The sequence below is a fragment of the Sarcophilus harrisii genome, chromosome 1 (genome assembly GCF_902635505.1).
Source record: "Sarcophilus harrisii chromosome 1, mSarHar1.11, whole genome shotgun sequence".
NCBI lineage: Eukaryota > Metazoa > Chordata > Mammalia > Dasyuromorphia > Dasyuridae > Sarcophilus > Sarcophilus harrisii.
Genome location: NC_045426.1, coordinates 99,379,188 through 99,400,209, shown reverse-complemented (window position 1 = coordinate 99,400,209; position 21,022 = coordinate 99,379,188).

The window sequence follows — 21,022 nt, the reverse complement described above, 5'->3', positions numbered from 1 at the left end:
TGAGGAAATTGAGTCACAGAGAGGTGAAATGTCATACTAACGGTCAAGTAACTCACTGGCAAAAATGGAAAGTGGCCCCCGAATTCCTCAGTCTCCAGGCCAATCTATTCAAGGATCCTGCCACTAGGAAGTTGCCAGAAGCTGATTCAATGAAATAAAGAAGAAGAATTTAATTCTGAAAGATTGGATAACTGCTAAGTCAGTGATAGCAGCCTGGCCAGGGTGACGATGGCAGCAAGCAAAAACAGCCATTCAAGGAAGAAGGAAAAGTCCATGCAGACCACATGAAGAAAAGGAAAACGAGATCGTTATTGCTGCCTCTCAGGCTGCCTTTTCTCTGGGTGTGATCAGTAATTTTCCAGTCAGGAAATGTATTCGCTAGCATCCTCTTCTTTAAACACAGTCTAGTTATTTATTTATTCATTTATTTATGGTCTGCTCTGTCTGTGGGCTGCCTCCAAGTGCTCGCTGGCTGCCCCTGACATGTCAAACATAGGCGAATTCACTTCTCTTTTGCAATTAACCCCCTAACAACAGATTGTAAATAGCTGGCAGAAGTCCAGTTTAAAAAAAAATAAATAAAACAAGTTCTAAAAAGTCTTGGTATAACACATAGCAAAGTATGAGATCATCCTAAACTTTTGTTGCATTTTGTTTTCACCTGCTTGCTTTTTGTCCTAGATTTCTTGTACTTATTGGATTTCCTTCTAATACTTGTTACCTTTGTTTTCCCACTCAACCACAAAAGAATTCCTGGAATTCATCATTATCTGCACCATTTTCTGCTCTCTGCCCTGGGATCTCTATAAGTCCAGCATTCTTAGATGATCTTTAGGAAGATTTTATGTACTAATTGTGTCAAGTTATATTTCCCATGTATACATAGAGTTTCAGTGGAAAGTAGAATATTTGGGAGGTAAGAGTGCAGATAGGCTTAAAGTAGTTTGTATGGGCTTAAGCTTTTTGGAATTCTGTAGTCATTGAAAGAGAATGCGGATAGAAGAGTTCATTTATTAGAAATTCAACTATTCTCCAAAGGTGGATTGGCTTGGAGCAGGAAAAACACTGAATCTTTTTTAGAGTGAATGTAGAAAGTTTCTTGAAATGCTTAGAATTTCTAGAAAGCATAAAAAAAATTGTCCTTAAGCAGGCAATGGGAACGCTTTTTGAAGTTCAAAGTTCCAGAGCACTGATGAACTTGGAAAAAGTCCTTGATTGTCAGCATTAGCCCTTGGAATGTAAACAGAAGACAGGACTTGAAATTCCTGACTTAAGTAGCTAGAGCCTGATGATTTTGTATTCTTTGGTCTTTTGTCCTAGACAAGTCCTCTCTGAAAGAACATACCTGATTGTGCTTTAGAATGCCACAAACATGATTTGTAAATTCAATTAAAAAAAAAAAAAAGAACCTAAACTTCTGATATAGCATTGTTTCATAACTGTGTTGGGATAGCAGGGGAAGCAGCTGTTATTTCTTGCCAGTCAGCTATTTCATTACCCAGCAGATTGTATCATAAGGAAAAATCTTGATTATTAGATGTGCATTTTTGAAAGGGCTAAGGATTTTAGAATTCAAAAATCATCTTCTTTTATGGCAGGTCCCAGGTGCTCCAACAGGGTTATGAACCTCCCTTCCTGAGCCCTTCAAAAACAGGTAAGTCCAGAAGAGCTAAATCCCTGCCCTATATAATTTATAAACATGAGAATGAGTAAACCTTTGATGACTAAATTGAACTCTAAAATAATAATAATAAAAGACACCCTTTAAAGAAGAATTAAATGCTCAGTGGTGACTTTATTTCAGCAAACTGATATTACAAGTTTTGTGGTATGAATGTTAATTATGAATGTCCTTGGAGCTATAAAATAGATTTTTTTTTTTTAGCCCAAATTACATTGCTTGGCAGAAGATGTGATGGAAAGCAGTGCTAGGGGATTAATGTGCAAACGTCAAGGGTAATGATACACTGAGGAACCTATATAAATATTTCAAATTGAAGAAGATGTGTGTGTATCTGTACATAAAACCCGTATTGAGGGTACCTAGGCCAAATCCTGGCCTAAGGTATCAGAACAACTCCCACTGACGTCAGGGAAACCTGTGAAGTAAGAACATGAAGGCAAAATTTGGCTTCAAGGATTTAAATTAATTTGAAGTGAAACTAGTAATGACTAACCATAAAGGAGGTGCTCACTGACACAGCCCCTTTGATATTACTAAGTACTAAGATATCAAAATTGCCATATCTTTCCAACCAGCCTTTAGGTGAAGTATATGGTAGTTCTCTTTATCAAATGCCATTAGAAGAAAATTGAAGACAGAAAACTGGTATCCATTGGAAGTTTTTTTTTTTTTTTTTTTTTTTTTTTAAACCAAATTCCAAAATTAGAAGGGCCTTGAAGGCTATTTAATTCATTTTGTACCTGGTCCAGAATCCTTCTTACCAATTCCTAACAAGTGGTCATCCAGTATCTATGTAGATCTTTAATAAGAGAGAAATTCACCAAATTTTTGATACTTATTTCTCTGACTAGAAAGCAGTTGTATGGATGTTTTACAGGTGTGATTATTAGACATGAGTAGGAATAGAGGACTTTAGCACTGATAGAGACATTGAGGACTGCACAGCTAGAGAAATAGAGGTATAAACTAAACAGAGAAATGACAATGAATGGAGCCAGAAAGTGAGATCTAGGAGCCCCTGCCTTAGAATCAGGAAGCTTATAGAAACACTCTTCCAGTGCTGTGTTGTCACTCATGCTCCACAGCTGTTAACCATAGTCCTGAAACATTTATTTAGACCAATAACTTGTTACCTATCTACCTTTGCTTTTAATCCCTAAAATGTGTGAAGCAATGTGTTTTTTGTTTGTTCGTTTTTGTTTTGGCAATTGGGGTTAAGTGACTTTCCCGGGATCACACAGATAGGAAGTGTTAAGTGTCCGAGATCAGATTTGAACTCAGGTCCTCCTGACTTCAGGACTGGTGCTCTATGTACTGTGCCACCTAGCTGCTCCTACGATGTATTTTCTAGAGAAATCATGGATATACAGACCTTCCTCCATTAAGGGAAACTCTGAGTTTCTATGAACTTCCTCTACTTTCTGTGTTTCTGTTTCCAGCTCCCTAATTCTATTTGTCACTATGTAATTCCTTTCCCTTTAAACTCTCAAGTCCAAGTTCTGTTAAAGGTACATATCCATACCTTCAATCACTCATCCTTAAAGCTTTTGCAAAAATACACAGAGTTGAGTTGGTTGTGCTTCATGAAAAAGCTAAACTTTTTGAGGGGGTCTAAAACTTCTTAAAACCTCTTTTTTAGGTATTTGGAAGCACTCTTCTTGGATATTCTGCATAATAAAACTTTTTTTTTAAAAAAATGAAATCATCTTGTAGACTCTTTAGCTTTTAGTTGTAAATAATGTTATTTTAAGACCCTCCCTCCCCCATTGCTTTTGAAGTTCCACAAGAAACAAAGTTATGTTCATGTTATTATTTTAATTCGTTTATTTTGGTTAAATTCAACAAGCATTTATTAAGAAAAAATCTTCTAAAAGTTTATGATTTCAAGGAGTTTACATTCTCATTTTAGAGGAAAGGTAACATGTACAAATATCATGAAATGTAAAATATTTGAAGATGACAAATGACTTTTTAAAAAAATTAAAGCTTTTTATTTTCAAAACATATGCACAGATAATTTGACAACATTGACCCTTGCATAGCCTTGTGTTTTGGATTTCCACCCCCTTCCCTAGATGGCAAGCAATCCAATATATGTTAAACATGTTAAAATATATGTTAAATCCAATATGTAAAACATTTATACAATTCTCATGCTGCGCAAGAAAAATAAGATAAAAAAAAGTAGAATGAGTAAGAAAATAAAATGCAAGCAAACAACAACAAAAAGAGTGAGAGTGTTATGTTGTGATCCACATTCAGTTCCCACAGTTCTCTCTCTGGGTGTAGATGGCTCTCTTCATCACAAGATCATTGAAACTAGCATCAATCATCTCATTGTTGGAATGAGTCACATTCATCAGAATTAATCGTTGTATAATGTTGATATTGCCGTGTACAATGATCTCCTGATTCTGCTCATTTCACTCAGCATCACTTTATCTAAGTCTCTCCTGGGCTCTCTGAAATCATCCTGCTGGTCATTTCCTATAGAACAATAAATATCCATAACATTCATATACCACAATTTATTCAGCTATTCTCTAATTGATGGGCCTCCACTCATTTTCCAGTTTCTAGCCACTACAAAGAGGACTGCCACAAACATTTTTGCACATACAGGACCCTTTCCCTTCTTAAAGATCTCTTTGGGGTATAAGCCCAGTAGTAACACTGCTGGGTCAAAGGGTATGCACACTTTGATAATTTTTTGAGCATAGTTCCAAATCGCTCTCCAGAATGGCTGGATGTATTCACAACTCCACCAACAATGTCCCAGTGTCCCAGTTTTCCCACATCCCCTCCAACATGCGTCATTACCTTTTCCTGTCATTTTAGCCAATCTGAGAGGTGTGTAGGGATATCTCAGATTTGTCTTAATTTGCATTTCTCTAATTAATAATGACTTGGAGCACCTTCTCATATGATTAGAAATGGTTTTAATTTCTTCATCTGAAAATTGTCTTACATATCCTTTGACCAATTGGAGAATGACTTAAATTCTTATAAATTTGATTCAACTCTCTATAATTTTAGAAATGAGGCCTTTATCAGAACCCTTAAATGTAAAAATGATTTCCCAATTTATGGGCTTTTAAAGAAAGTTTATATATATATATTTATTTACATACATATTTGTACATGTAAGTATATATATGTGTATATATATATACCTTTTTGTTCACACATATTGTACTAATTTAATAATCTTAAAACTGTACTAAGATTTTTAGGACACCTTGTATATATTTCAATGACCATTTCTTATCAAAAAAATGAAAATGTGATACCAACCATGAATTAATGCAAACTTTGGCAAATAAATATATGTGCAAATTTTCTATACCTGGCATTAAAATTGTGAGAAGAAAAAATCAAGAATTTCAGTTTGTTATTGTTGTAATCTGTTGCTAAAAATAATTGCTACATTTTAAAATGGGGGAGGAATCAAAAAAAAGTATTTAAATATTGAAAACAAACTTCTCCAATATCCTTCATTTATGATGTTAAGACTCAGATTGTTTTCTTTGGGAAGACTAGTAAGGTCTGAAAACTTAGTGATGTTAACTATTTCTCAGTGGCCTGAAATTTCTGGAGTTATCTCAAGTTCTGATAGGATTTGGCTCTGGAAACCTTTCTAATATAAATACAACTATTTACTGGAATCTCAAGACATTCTTGAGAATTTGAAAGCTATAGATTCATGGTCTGAGAAGATGAAATATACACATATAACTCCCCCACCCAAAAAATCCCTAAACCTAAACCCCCAAAACACACTCAAACAAACAAATGAACAGTTTTGTATTTAATTCTCTGATGGGTTTTGTAAACTCTACAAGAGGATTATTTTTGCCAGTTTGACATTATAACACTGAGCTAATGGAAGATTTCAACAACAATTAACAATGCTTTTGATTAGAGAAAGCTGATTGTTTTCCACAAGCATTGTGTTCATCTCTATTATGAACTGAAGAAATAGGGGTGAGGGCAGGGGATAAAAAAAGAAAAAAAATACCAAAGTGTTCCCAACATAGTTTTTTTTTTTTAATTGTTGTTGTTGATTATTTATTTGTTTGTTTGTTGAGGCAATTAGGGCTAAGTGATTTGCCTAGAATCTCACAGCTAGTAAGTGTTTATGCTCAAATTTGAACTCAGGTTTTCCTGAGTCTAGCCATTAGCTGTGCCATTTAGCTGCCCTCTGCTGATACAAAATTTTGAAAGGTAATATTTGAACTTTTCATGATGTAAAGAAAGAGTAAAATAGTGAGTAGATTTTACAAATAGATTATCAGCAATTAAAATGGGTCAGTCCCTTCTATCATAATCATACTCATACTACTGGATTAGATTCTTATCCTATCAAAGTACTAGAAAGGCATGATTTTAGAAGAGGAACTTTTATCATTTCAAGGTTCTAGTTTGTTTTATCTTCTGGGGTCCTTAAAAACCAATTGAAATTAAACAGAAGGACAGCCAATATGATTAGGCTCCCTTGCATGCTAGCTATGTTTTGGGTTACTGAATAATTCAGTTGTGGGAAAGAAAGAGAAGATATTTTAAACTCTTTCTCCTCCTCCGCTCTTATGTACTACTCCCCCTCTCCCCAAGTTTATTTACTTCAAACCTTCCTTCAGTTTATGTATTTTATTTCCATATTTCAAACCACCAACTCTTTTTGGTGACTCATTCATTCTTCAAACTTCAGCTCATTTGCTTTTTCCACTAAGTGGTTGTTCAATAGTTTTTCAGTTTTGTCTGACTCTTCATGAGGGTTTCTAGGCAAATTCTGAGTGGTTTGCCATTTCCTTCTTTAGCTCAATTTTACAGACGAGAAAGCTGAGGCAAATGGAGTGATTTGCTCAGGGTCACACATAGTAAATATCTAAGGTCAGGTGTGAACTCTGTCCACTGCACCATCTGGCTTTGACATCACTGAGTGCTGTGAATGTTCCCACATTACAACCTAATTGCTGCTTTATCTGATGTCAAAAAAAGAATTTTGCATTTTTTGTGTGTGCCTATGATGCAGAATAGGTAATATATTCTTGGATCTAAAGTCAAATTTACGTTCTTATCACAAGGTAGTGGATGGAAAAGTGGTCTTGAATTTAAGAAAACCTGGGTTATGGTTGAATCTGACTAGATTATTATGGAAAATCACTTCACCTCTCAATGCCTCAGTGTCATATGTAGCAAAACAGTTGCTTATTACCATTGTTGAAGATTCTCATTAGTGGGAGTCCTCAAAATAAATGAAGTTCTTGGAGTAATCCCCCTTCCCAAATGATTCTATAAAATTAGATGAAACTTAAATCAGAATCATTTTTTTTAAAGGCAGGGGCCATGTCCATTCATTTATGTATTTTCCTAGGTCTGATTAGCATATTTCTAATTCAGGATCATTTGATCCTTCTATATAATGAATCCTTAATAAATGTTTGTTGACAGTTTATTGATTGAATAAATGAGGGGAAAAAGGAATAAGTAATGATATTAAAAGAAACTCACTTGGTATTAAAGGGGGGAAAAGAAAAGCAAAGAATTAGAACTTAAAGGGGAGTATCTATTTATTGGGGTATGATTGAATAAATTGTGGTATGTGAATATAATGGAGTATTATTGTGGCATTAAAAAGTAACTTGTGGAACTTATTATGTTCTTTAAACACACACACCCAATATGAAAAGAGTAATGGTTTCCCACACAATCCTCTTTTTGTGTTCTGATATAGTTATGGAAATGCCTTTTTCTGGGGGGTATTTGATATATGCTATATACATATGCACATATGTGTGTGTATACACACACAGAATATCCACATATATACATATGCAAACATAAAAAAGCAAGATTCATTCTACCTCTAAAGCAAGAATTGGAAAAGGAAAATGGCATATCATTATAGATATAAAGCTGATTTTAGGCCTAATCTCCATGATTTTACAAATGAGGAAACTGAGGTCCCCAAAAGTCAAGTAACTTGTTCAAGGTCACTTGGTATTAAGTGTTTAAATTCAGGTTCTTGGATTCCAAATCTTTACACTATATCAAACTGCCCCTCAAGAATGAAATGATGAATAGTCTATAGGGCATTGTTCTATGTCTAAAAGGTTACTATAACCTTAATAGAATTCAAAGAATTCTAATGAGCATGCAAGTAGAGGCTTTACTCCAATTGGGAATCCTTTATGTTTTTTAGTGATTACTTCTACTGATAAACTTCATCTGATTATCAGATTTATATAATATCTCCTGTCTCTCATTCTGCTGGAAGGAATGTGCAGACAAAGTAGAATCATAACTTGAAGCCTTGCCCATGCAAACCCCAGGTAATTTGGATTTCTTTTCCAAATAACAACTCAGTGGAGGTTGTTTGAAGGCCAGAAAGTCTCTAGGAAAATCTAAGTTCTCTTAGAATATAATGCACTTTTGGCCTTGAGGAATTTTTTTTTTTTAATGGAATTGGCAAGGACACTTTATAGATATCACAAACCTCTTTTGTTACTTTTGTGACGGTGGGCACTTCACTTAATCTCCCTAGGTCTCAGTTTCCTCAACTATAAAATGACAGAGTTAGATTAGATTCTCCTCCAGCCTTCATTTTGCAGTTGAGATACTGGAGAGGCCCAGAGATGCTTATCAATTTATATAAAATGTAATAGATCCTTTCCAATTTTAAATATGTGAACTATACACAATCGAGTAAACACATAATAATAAAAAGAAAGTATTAGCAAATAGGTGATCAGGTAAGCCTTTACAATAATCTGAGAGATAGGTACTACTACTATCCCCATTTTACAGATGAGGAAACTGAGACAAACTTATTCGGGGTCACACAACTAGTATAGATACTAGTGTATCTGAGGTCAATTTTGAACTCAAGTCTTTGTAACTTCAGGTCCAGCACTCTATCTACTGCATCACTGGCTGATTGGATAAATAGAAAACCAGAAGAGAACAGTTTCATGAAAACCTAAAAAGGTATATAGAAGGAAATGATGATTGACAATGTGAAATACTTCAGAAAGATCACTTTGGCCAATAAAATTTCAGTTGATGAGGTTGGAAACCAGATTGCAGGAGATTTAGGCATGGATAAAAGAAGTGGAAACACAGATTGTATAGATGACTTTCTCAAGAGTCTAACCGAGGAATGGTTTGAATGGAGTAGAGACTAGAAGCAAGGATATCAATTGAGAAACCATGAGAAGAATTCAGATGAGGTATGACAAAGACTGAAACCAGGAGGCTGGAGAAGGAGAAAGGAGAGGGATTTGGGAAATGTGTGGAAAAGACATAAAGAGTCAGCAGCCAATGATGTGGGACTCGGGGAGAGAGATTAACTCAAAGTACCCTGGTTGGGAAGGAGGGCTGGGAGTCAGCAATCTATGCAGGATTACCATTCCGGGTGACTGGAAGCATAATGAAACAGTAGAAAGAGGAAACTTACTATATAAAAAGATGAGAAGGTTTAGGGAGAAAGATAATAAATTTCATTTTGGACATGTTTAGTTTGAGATATTTTGGGATATCCAGGACAGAGATATGCAGCAGGCAATAGGAAGTATGAAAACTGAAGCTCAATTGACAGATTTAGATTGCAGCTAGCAGCCATCTGCACAGAATTAATCAGTCAGTCAATAAACATTTGTTGTGTCTCCTATGTGTCAGGCATTATGCTATGGTCTAGGATAAAAAAAAAAAAAGGCAAAAGATAATTCCTGCAACCAAAAATCTTACAATCTATTAGGAAACAGCATACAAACAATATGAGCAAACAAACTATATTCAGGAAGTTTAGGAAATAACAGAAGGAAGGCAAAATAAAGGGGGTTGGAGAAGGTCTTCCTATAGAAAAAGGGATTTTGGTTTGAATTTGAAGGAAACCAAGGATGCCAGTAAGCAGAGGTGAGAGGGGAACAGAGGACTTTCAAAGGAAATTCCCAGAACTGAGAGATGGAGTGTTTTGTTTTAGGAGCAAGGAGGCCAGTTTCAATGACTCAAAAATATGTTGCAGGGAATAAGGTATAAGAAGCCTAGAAAGGTAGATGGGGACTAGTTTATGAAAGACTTGGTGGGACTAAGTTATGAAAAACTTTGAAGGAGTCACTGGAGTTTGTTGGGTGAGAAGGGTGGTGATGTGGTCAAAACTGCAAATTAGAAAAATCACATTAATGACTGAATGGAGGATGGATTGGAGTGGCAAGAGTCTTAATAGCGAACTGCTGAGGGCAGAACCTAGACTTATTAGGAGATGGAACATGGCTGAAGATTCATCAAATATACTAGAAGGAGTGGCTAAGCAGGTAGAAGAATCAGGAAAACAGTATCATAGGAGTCAAAGAAACCAAGAGATGTCTGGATACAAATATATGCCTTCTTCAATGGTGGGGAAGAGGATGGAATGCTAGAACTGGAATCAGGAAAAGGAGTTCAAATGTAGCCTTTGTTTGACTCAGTTTCCTTATCTGCAAAATGAGGATTACAATAGAATCTACTTCCAAGGGTTGTTGGGGAGGACCAAATGAGATAATAATTGTGAGGTTTTTAGCACATGTCTGGCACATAGTAAGCTATAAATGTTAACAATTATTATCATTATTACTATTACTTCTCTTCTCCTCCTCCTCCTTCCACTGCTACTACCACCATCACCACCACTATTACCACTATGACTATGACTATGACTATGACTACTACTACAAGGATGAAGTGTCTTTGAGTCTGTTTTGGATCCCATCTCCTTCCAAAATGAGCAGCAAACAGTGAAACTGACTTAAGTTTCTTATAAGAGCTAACTTCTTTCTCCAATTTTAAGTGGTAGCTTTTGCTTTTCAAGATCTTTTTTTTTTTCTTATGTGACATAAAATTTTAGAGACTTGCTTGAGCCCCTAAAGAGTCTGAATGACATGGCTATATTCGCATAATATAATCTCCTTTTGAGAAGTTAACTCAAGGTACCCTGGTCAGGAAGGAGGGCTAGGAGTCAATAATCTATCCAGGATTACCATTCTGGGTGACTGGAAGCATGGTGAAACAGTAGAAATAGGAAACTTACGATATAAAAAGACGAGAAGGTTTAGGGAAAAAAATGATAAACTTCATTTTGGACATGTTTAATTTGAGTTATTTAAAGACATCCAAGACAGAGATGTGCAGCAGGCAATAGGAAATACGGAAACTGAAGTTCAATCGACAGATTTAGGTTTAGATATCGTACATGGCAACAGCAAGATTATACGATGATCAATTCTGATGGCGTGGCATCTTTTCAATCATTAATGAAATGATTCAGGCCAGTTCCAATGGTCTTGTGAGGAAGAGAGCCATCTGCACTAAGAGAGATAACTAGGGGAACTGAATATGGATCACAACATAATATTTGCACTCTTTTTGTTACTGTTTGGTTTTATTTTGTTTTCTTTCTCATTTTTTTTTTCCTTTTTGATCTGATTTTTCTTATGCAACATGATAATTGTGGAAATATGTATAGAAGAACTGCACATATTTAACATATATTGGATTACATGCTTTCTAGAGGTGGGGGTGAGGGAAGGGAGGGAAAAATTTGGAACACAAGGTTTTGTAAGGGTGAATGTTGAAAATTATTCATGCATGTTTTGAAAATAAAAGATATTTTTGGTCAGTGTTAATACTATTCAGGTGAAGAAAATCCTAAAATCTTACTGTGGTATAAATTATATAATAAATAAACATTTCTTGGCTAATAAAGTTATTCGTTTGTCTTCTAGTTAAGATAGAGACAGAGACTAGTTAAATTGTTTTAGAAAAGTGATAAGGACCAGAAAATTTCCTAGGGTATTTACATATTAAATTGTCATAATGAAATTATGCATTTCCCTCAAATAAAAATCTATGTGTAGTTTATAGTAAATTGTATTTTTAAAATTTATGCAAGCATGATAATTGTGGAACTATGTATAGAAAAGTTGCACATGTTTATTGGATTACTTACTGTCTAGGGGAGGGGATGGGGGGAAGGAAAGGAGAAAAAATTGGTGCACAAAATTTATTTTTTTACTTTTTTAATTTTTGCTGAGGCAATTGGGGGTAAGTGTCTGAGGTCACATTTGAACTCAGGTCCTCCTGACTTCAGGGATGGTGCTCTATCCACTGCACCAACTAGCTGCCCCTGTACCCCAGATTTTGTAAGTATGCATATTGAAAACTATTTTTGCATATATTTTGAAAATAAAAAAAACTATTATAAAAAAGAAAATAAAAAGCTTTAATAAAAAAATTAAAAATTAAAAAATAAAAAAAGAATGTTGCATTCATTGTCAAATTCATGCAAAGGATCACTTGGTTTTGCTGAACTGATTTTCTTTGTTAAAAGGAAATGTTCATTTTAGTGGTATGTATGTTATATCCAGAAAGGATAGTTATGTGAAAACAAAAGACTTCTATAAAACATAGGCCTCTATATTCATACATATAAATGTCATGCATGACTAATCTCAGATCTAGTTCAATTGAGAAAACAGGGATTTTCTAGAGGAGTGAAGTGCAGAAATAAGTGACACATGATAGAGTTGAATGCTTACATAGCTGTCTTGACTCCTGGTCTAGTATGGCCATACCAACCAGCCCTTGAAATGATGATGGTGATGATGATAATGATGATGATGGTGATAGTGATGGTGGTGGTGGTAGTGGTAGTGGTGATGGTGGTATAATAATATATTATGTTTAAAGGGTAGCTAGGTGGCAGAATGGATAGAGTGCCAGGTCTGGAGTCAGGAAGACCTGAATTCAAATCTGATCTCAGATATTTACAATCTGTATGACCCTGGGCAAGTTGCTTAACCTTGTTTGCCTCAGTTTCCCCATTTGTAAAATTTGACAGAGAAGAAGATGGCAAACTAGTCTACAATGTTTGGCAAGAAAACCCCAAATGGGGTCATGAAGAGTTGGATATGAGTGAAATGACTGAACAATAGCAACAAGTGTTTTTGTAAGTATTCTTTATTGGATAAGTAAATTCCAAGTTCCTTAATAATGGACTCTATATCTTATTCACCTCCATATAAAGTTAACACAGTACTTTTCATATCATAGATACTTGATGTGTTTCAGTCTGTTGTATTCAAAACAAGTTCACATCCATTATCCTACAAATCTATAAAAGATTATTTATTATTCTCACTTGCAAGGTAATGAAACTGAGGCACAGAAAAATTAAAAGATATAATTAATTAGTGTCAGAGCCAAAACTACATGTCAGATGGCTTGGTTTCCAGTTCACTTAATCTTCACCGTTTTTGGAGAGAATTATTTCTAGGAGCAGTTATGAGTCCCAAATTTTGAATGCTCCATAAACCTGAGAAAAAGTCATAAAGCTTTATTGAAATGGCCTTTTACAAAGTAAATTCTATTATTCGAGGCATTTTGTGAGGGTAAAGATTGAATACAATTACAAGTAATTATTGTTAGCCAAAGTTATCTGTTGTGCTAAGAATATGCTGTCTGAGTGAGTTAGTACCTCACAATTTAGAAATACAAAACAAATGTAAATATGATTTCGGTCATTGTGTTGGAACCATTTGTCTTAAATGTTCCAGTCTGCAAAAAGAGAAGAAAAAACCTCTACATTTATAGAAAAGGTCTTCTATAAATTGAACAATGAATGGTATTCATCAGAATCTAGGAATGAGAAAAAAAAATTTTAAATGCACTTATATGTTGCAAAAAGAAATATATACATTTTGTTCAAACAACTTTTAAAGCAAAACTTTCAGATGAGGGCAGATTTTCCAGTAGATCATACTGAAGCAAAGTTATACTGTTAGATTTGTGACTCACAGTCATCTCCATGTCAATAGACAGATGGAGTAAGCATAGCATTATGACTTCACTGGAGGATGAAAAAGAAGTAGGTGGAGAAAGGATAGACATCACAGAAGTAAATCTTGGGTTCAATGAGGCAAATGCTGAACACTGATTAGCTAATTTAGAACTTCAGTTTGAAATTGACTTTGACTTCTTGTTATCATAAAAAAAAATTATAAAATGAATTTCCAACTGGGATAATACATAAAAGCACATTTTCGTATTGGGAACATTTTAAAAGTTAAGTTGTAGAAAAGTAATTAATGCTAAGTAGAGGAAGGTACCAATAAGGTTTGCTGCTGTTCATTTTCCAATCATGTCTGAGTGTTCATGACTCTGTATGGAATTTTTTTTTAATAATTGCTTTTTATTATCAAAATGTGTGCAAAAATATTAGCAAAATATGTAGATCACTTGCTAATTGGGGGAAGGAATGAGGGGAAGGGGGGAATTATAACACAAGATTTTGTAGGGGTGAATGTCAAAATTTATCCATGTATGTATTTTGAAAATAAAAAGCTTTAATTAAAAAGATATTTTAAAAAAATTAAAAAAGAAAAAAAATCATCTGCAAAGATGATTTTCAATATTCACCCTTGCAAAACCTTGTGTTCCAAATTTTTCTCCTTCTATTCCTCTACCCTCTCTTTTAGACAGCAAGCAATCCGATATATGTTAAACATGTGCAATTCTTCCACATATATATTTCTACAATTATCATGCTGCACAAGAAAAATCAGAATAAAAAGAAAAAAAATGAAAAAGCAAGCAAACAATGTCAAAAAAAGTAAAAATACTATGTTGTGATCCACATTTAGTCCCCACAGTTCTCTCTCTGGATATAGATGGCTCTCTCCATCACAAGTCTATCAGAATTGTCCTGAATTACCTTGTTGTTGAAAAGAGCCAAATCCATCACAGTTGATCATCTCATAATCTTCTTGTTGCTGTGTACAATGTTCTCTTGGTTCTACACACTTCACTCAGCATCAGTTCATGTAAGTTTTTCCCGACCTTTCTGAAATTATCCTGATGATCCTTTCTTTCTTTCTTTCTTTCTTCTGATGCTATTGGGGTTAAGTGACTCACCCAGGGTCATATAGGTAGGAGGTATTAAGTGTCTGAGATCAGATTTTAACTCAGGTCCTCCTGACTTCAGGGCTGGTGCCCTATCTACTGCACCTGCTGATCATTTCTTACAGAACAATAATATTATTGTACAATACTTATTTATCCACTCTCCAACTGATGAATGTCCACTCAATTTCCAGTTCCTTGACACTACAAAAAAACTGATACAAACATTTTTGCACATGTGAGTTCTTTTCTCTATGATCTCTTTGGGACTACATGGGATTTTCTTGCAAAGTTACTGGAGTGAGTTGCCATTTCCTTCTCCAGCTCATTTTATATATGAGGAAATGGAGGAAAACAAGGTTAAGTGACTTGCTCAGGGGCACGTAGCTACTAAGTAGCTAAGGCCATATTTGAACTCATGAAGATGGGTCTTCCTGGCTCTAGGCCCAGTATTCTACCCTTTATGGCACCTAGTGGTAATGCAGTAAGGTTTCTGTTTAATCTTTAAATGAGTTCTTGGTAAATCTCAGTAATAGAGTAAGAGGAAAGGAATAATAATATGTATATGGGTTAAGTTAATGTCTGCAAAAAAGTTTAGAAGTTAGAAGGCTTCAATTGAAATCCAGCCTCACATGCCTATGATCTTAGTAATTTCAGGCAAATGTCTTAAACTTGTTGTACCCTATTTTCTCATACATAAAATGAGTGGGTTGACTCTGCCTGGTACTGCAGGTCTGTGGATGTAAGTTGAAGCTTTTGGATCCTTTGAATTTGAGAGATGTATTAAGGCAAAGGTACAAACTTTCCCTTTCCCTTCCTTCTCATCTGAAGGCAATCAGAAAGCCTTAGTGTAATATTCTTCTCTACAATGTAATCTTCTCTTGTTGGTGAACTAGCCTGTATTAGAAAAATAGAACTGGTTAAATTTTCCATGCTGATTCTTATTGAAATTATTCTATGAAATACTTCCAGCCTGAGCAAGATAGAGAAAGTCCATATCAAAATGCAAAAAACAAAACAACTACCATCATCACCATGACTAACAAACAGTGGATTGGGCTAGATAACAATAAAGATTTTCTTTTAGGTTTAAATCCATCATCTTTACTCAGTATTAAAGTTACACAGCAATATATAATATATATTATACACTATCAAACACTTTATACATATACATTATTCTTATTTAATCTTCATAATATCTCTTTAATATAAGTGTAAGTGTTATTATTCCCATTTTAAAATGAAGTAATTGACAACAGTTTTGATAAAGGCCTCATTTCCAAAATATATAGAGAATTGACTCTAATTTATAAGAAATCAAGCTATTTTCCAATTGATAAATGTCAAAGGATATGAACAGACAATCCTCAGATGAAGAAATTGAAACTATTTCTAGCCATATGAAAACATGCTCTGTCATTATTAATCAGAGAAATGCAAATTAAGACAACTCTGAAATACCACTACACATCTGTCAGATTGGTTAGAATGACAGGGAAAGTTAATACTGAATGTTGGAGGGGATGTGGGAAAACTGGGACACTGATGCATTGTTGGTGGAATTGTGAATACATCCAGTCATTCTGAAGAGCGATTTGGAACTACGCTCAAAAAGTTATCAAATTGTGCATACCATTTGATCTAGCAGTATTACTACTAGGCTTATATCCCAAAGAGATTTTAAATAAGGAAAAGGGACCTGTATGTGCAAAAATGTTTATGGCAGCCCTCTTTGTAGTGGCCAGAAACTGGAAACTGAGTGGATGCCCATCAATTGGAGAATGGCTGAATAAGTTGTGGTATATGAATATTATGGAATATTATTGTTTGGTAAGAAATGATCAACTAGATGATTTCAGAAAGGCCTGGAGAGACTTACATGAACTGATGCTGAGTTAAATGAGCAGGACCAGGAGATCATATATACTTCAACAATAATACTATATGATGATCAATTCTGATGGACATGGCTCTCTTCAACAATGAGATGATCCAAATCAGTTCCAATTGTTCAGTAATGAAAAGAACCCGCTATACCCAGTGAAAGAACTATGGATAATGAGGATGAACTACTACATAGCACTCCACTCCCTCTGTTTTTGTTCACTTCATTTTTGATTTCCTTCTCAGGTTAATTTTACATTATTTCATAGTCCGATTCTTCTTGTGCAGCAAAACAACTGTATGGATATGTATGCATATATTGTATTCAACATATACTTTAACATATTTAACATGCATTGGTCTACCTCCCATCTGGGGGAAGGGGTTGGGGCAAGGAGGAGAAAAGTTGGAACAGAAGGTTTTGCAAAGGTCAATGCTGAAAAATTACCCATGCATATATCCTGTAAATAAAAAGCTATAAAAAAATGAAGTAATTGAAAATCAGATTGTTTAATAGTTATAAACATATCCAAACTAAACTAGATAGTAAGTGACCCTATGTGCAGCTCTCGATCTACTACTGTTCTCAAAATAGAACTATTTGGGTAGAGCAGCCCATTTTTTTTTTCTACACAATATGGGTTTTATAGACATAGACATAGAATTTAGAGTGGTTAGGGACATTAGAGATCATCTATTCTAATCCCTTTATTTTACACAAAAGAAAACTAAGATCCAGAAAGGTTAAATGATTTGTTAAAATCACCCAGTGAATTAGTAACAACATTACTGTAGATGAAATGAAGTAAGGTGTTCCTGACTCTCAATCCAAAACTTCTCTAAAGCTAGGCTGCCTTGGATAGCTGACTTAATTTTCTAATTCTTTATCTGAACGAGTTGATGTTTTGTCAACAGTAGTCAAAACATTCTCTAGAGGAGAGAAAATTTTAAAATTCAGCTAGTTTACAACCATTTGCCCCCAAGACCTTTCCTCTGCTTAAAATTTTCTTCCATTCTTCTGAAATTACAGCAGACAAAAAAAAAGAAACAAAAAACAAAAACAAAACAAGCCTTTCCCCCTCCCTACCACAGGTTTAGTATATTCAAAAGTATACTCAAAGCAACTTTAGTTTTATTTTAATACAGTATTAAATCTCCGCCCCCCCCCCCCCACCTTTGGATTCTTTTCTTCCTGATTCTAAGAAACTGCCAGCAACCAAATCTATAGAATCTTTCATTGATAGTACCTATTCTTTTTCTGTCTTCAAAAATTCTTTCTAGTCTGGAAAATTTTTATCTTGGCCCCTTGCTAGTTGTGAAGCCCTTTTAGACACTTGCCACTGGGATTTCCCTACCATTTTGAAGTTTTTCCCTTTTTAAGTGGGTGGGGTTCAAATATTGTCTATTGTGGTTTGTTTGTTAAACAAACAGGCTGTATTCTTTTAGGTAATTCTCTGCATATCTCTCTCTCTCTTCAAAGGTCTTGTAGTAGTATTACTACTAGTATTAATGTTTGTCTTTCCTACAGGTAGAAAATCAAAATCTCATCAAGACATTGGGGTCAATACATGCACAAAAATGCCTGTAACAGCTCTTTTTGTAGTGTCAAGGAATTGGAAACTATATAGATGCCCATCAATTGGAAAATAGCTGAATAAGTTGTGGCATATGAATGTAATGGAATATTATTGTCCTATAACAAATGATCAGCAGGATGATTTCAGAAAGACCTGGGGAGACTTACATGAACTGATGCTGAGTGAAGTGATTGTACACAGCAACAAAATTATGTGATGATCAACAATAATGAACTTGGCCCTTTTCAACAATGAGATGATGCAGATCAATTTCAATAGACCTGTGATGGAGAGAGAAATGTGGGGACTGAATGTGGATCACAACATAGATTTTTCACCTAAAAAAAAAAAGATGTTGGGATCAAGGTACAATGTGTTTGACTGTGGCTGATCAAACTAAAACAAACTCAAAAGGCTCTACCACAGGTCAAACATAAATAATCCATTTGAACATTTGAGATGGAGATGTCTCTAGGTTTGCATATCTCACATTACTTTTGTAACTTCTGCTTAACTCATATAATGCTGCATCTTCTTTGATGTACACACACCATGCTGGATGGCCCTGTCATCATTTTTCATGTCTCATAATTGATACTAAAGTTCTTCAGAGAGACCTTGAGAGTGTCCTGGTATTACTTCTGACCTCCATGAGAGTGGCTGCCTTGGGAGTTCTCTTTAAAATACTCTTTTAAGTAGATATATGTTTGGCATTCAAATAACGTGGTCAGCCCATTGGAGTTGTGCTCTCTGCAGTAGGATTTGAATGCTGTAGCAATTCAGCTCAAGAAAGACCTCAGTGAAACATTGTACACAGTAACAGCAAGATTGTGATCAACTTATAAACTTAGCTCTTCTCAGCAATGTTGTGATCCAAGACAATTCCCATAGACTTTGGATAGAAAATGTCATTTGCATCCAGAGAGAGAACTATAGAGACTGAATGTAGATTGAAGCAGAGTATTTTCACCATTTTGTGTGTTTGCTTTTCCTTTCTAGTTTTTTTCCCCCTTTGGTCTGGTTTTTCTTGTACAATATGACAAGTATAGAAATATATTTTTAAAAATTAAAAAAAAAAAAGACCTTAGTGTCTGGTACCTTGTCATACCAGGTGACTTTTTGAATCTTTCCAAGACATTCAGATGGAAGAAGTACAATTTTCTGGCATGACTCTGGCATACTGTCCTGGTTTCATAGGCATACAACAATAAGGTCAGCACTATGACTATGAAGACTTTTAGTCTGGTAGGCAGCCTCTGCTCTACCACATTTTCTTTCAGAGCCTGCCAATGCTGAGCTTGCTCTGATAACATGTGTTTTAATCTATTATCTATATGTACATCCCTGGATATTCATCCCAGGATTGTTCAGGGAGGACTGGTAACTCTGGTATGAAAACTTGCTGATTCCTTTTTAGGGCTGCTTATCCACCTTTGGTGTCCACTTGTTCCTCAACTTTTCCTTGTGATATGAAGAAGCTGCAGGAGGTATAGCATCCATACCTCAGTAAAACTGTCTTATCAAATAAGCATGAGTTAAGACATCACCCTGTGATGTCAGTGGTCTTTGAAAATGAATGAACAATAACAACCAATGCCATGAACAGGAGTTTCTGTTCCTTGCTCTTGCTATCTGACCAAATCATCTTTTTGTTCTTCTGCCAGTTATACATCTTACTGATGACATTCTCTATGTCATGATCTTTTATTTTATATCCTGCTCACTCCCTATGTTTCTCCTTTGACTTTGAGTTACCCAAGTTTTAATGCAAATCTTGAGAAATACATGCACTAAAATCTAAAAGATGCACCTCCACCTTTTAATATCATTAAAAAAAAAGTTATATTGCACCACTTTAAAAATTCTTTAATTGACCTAGTCATCCAAAAATAATCTTTTAAAAATTATCATTTTTTTTTTTCTTTTTTTTTTTTTTTTTTTTTTTTTTTTTTTTTTTTTTTTAATTTAATAGCCTTTAATTTACAGGATATATACATGGGTAACTTTACAGCATTAACAATTGCCAAACCTCTTGTTCCAATTTTTCACCTCTTACCCCCCCCACCCCCTCCCCTAAATGGCAGGATGACCAGTAGATGTTAAATATATTAAAATATAACTTAGATACACAATAAGTATACATGACCAAAACATTAAAAATTATCATTTTTAAGAATACCATGGTAGGAAAGGATAATCACTGTGAATGAATCTTCTCTTGCCCTCATCCTTCATTTTTTACATTTTATCTTCCAACAAATTTCAATTGTTTTACCTCCATTAGGGGAAAAAATATGAGTTCAATAACAAGCCATGCATGTATTCCTCACCTTCCAAGAGTCATATTACTTCTTAGTTATTATTACCCTCAGAAATTTGGCTTTTTAATAAATCAGTAAGCATTTATTAAGTGCCAGGCATGTGCTAAGAGCTCTCAAGGAACTTATATTTTAATGAGACAACATATACACATACAAAAAAAATTAATAAAATGTATTTTGGAGATGGGAAGGAAACAAACATTTATTAAACACCTACTATATGGCAATACAGAAAAATCTTCATACAGAGGAAAGCAGCTTGTGATATCTAATCAATGATGGTGGTAAACCTCTGAGGGAGGAGCCCTAGTCTTGGAGTTGGAGGATCTAGATTCAAATCCTGCCTCAGTTATTACTAGTTCAACTTTCAGCAAACCATTTCACTTTCATGGGCCTTCATTTTCACAGCTGTAAAAGAAAGGGCTTGGATTGGTTGGCCTCTGAGGTTTCTCCCAGTTCTAGATCTATGGTTTACAGAACATTTGAATATTTGTAAGGGGCTTTACATATACTATCTATGTAATGGAGGACCGGCCCATGATGAAAGGGGGTCATTCTTTGCAAATATTCCCTTTCTGATTCCATTCCTTAAAGCATGTACAGACACTCTCAACCTGTTT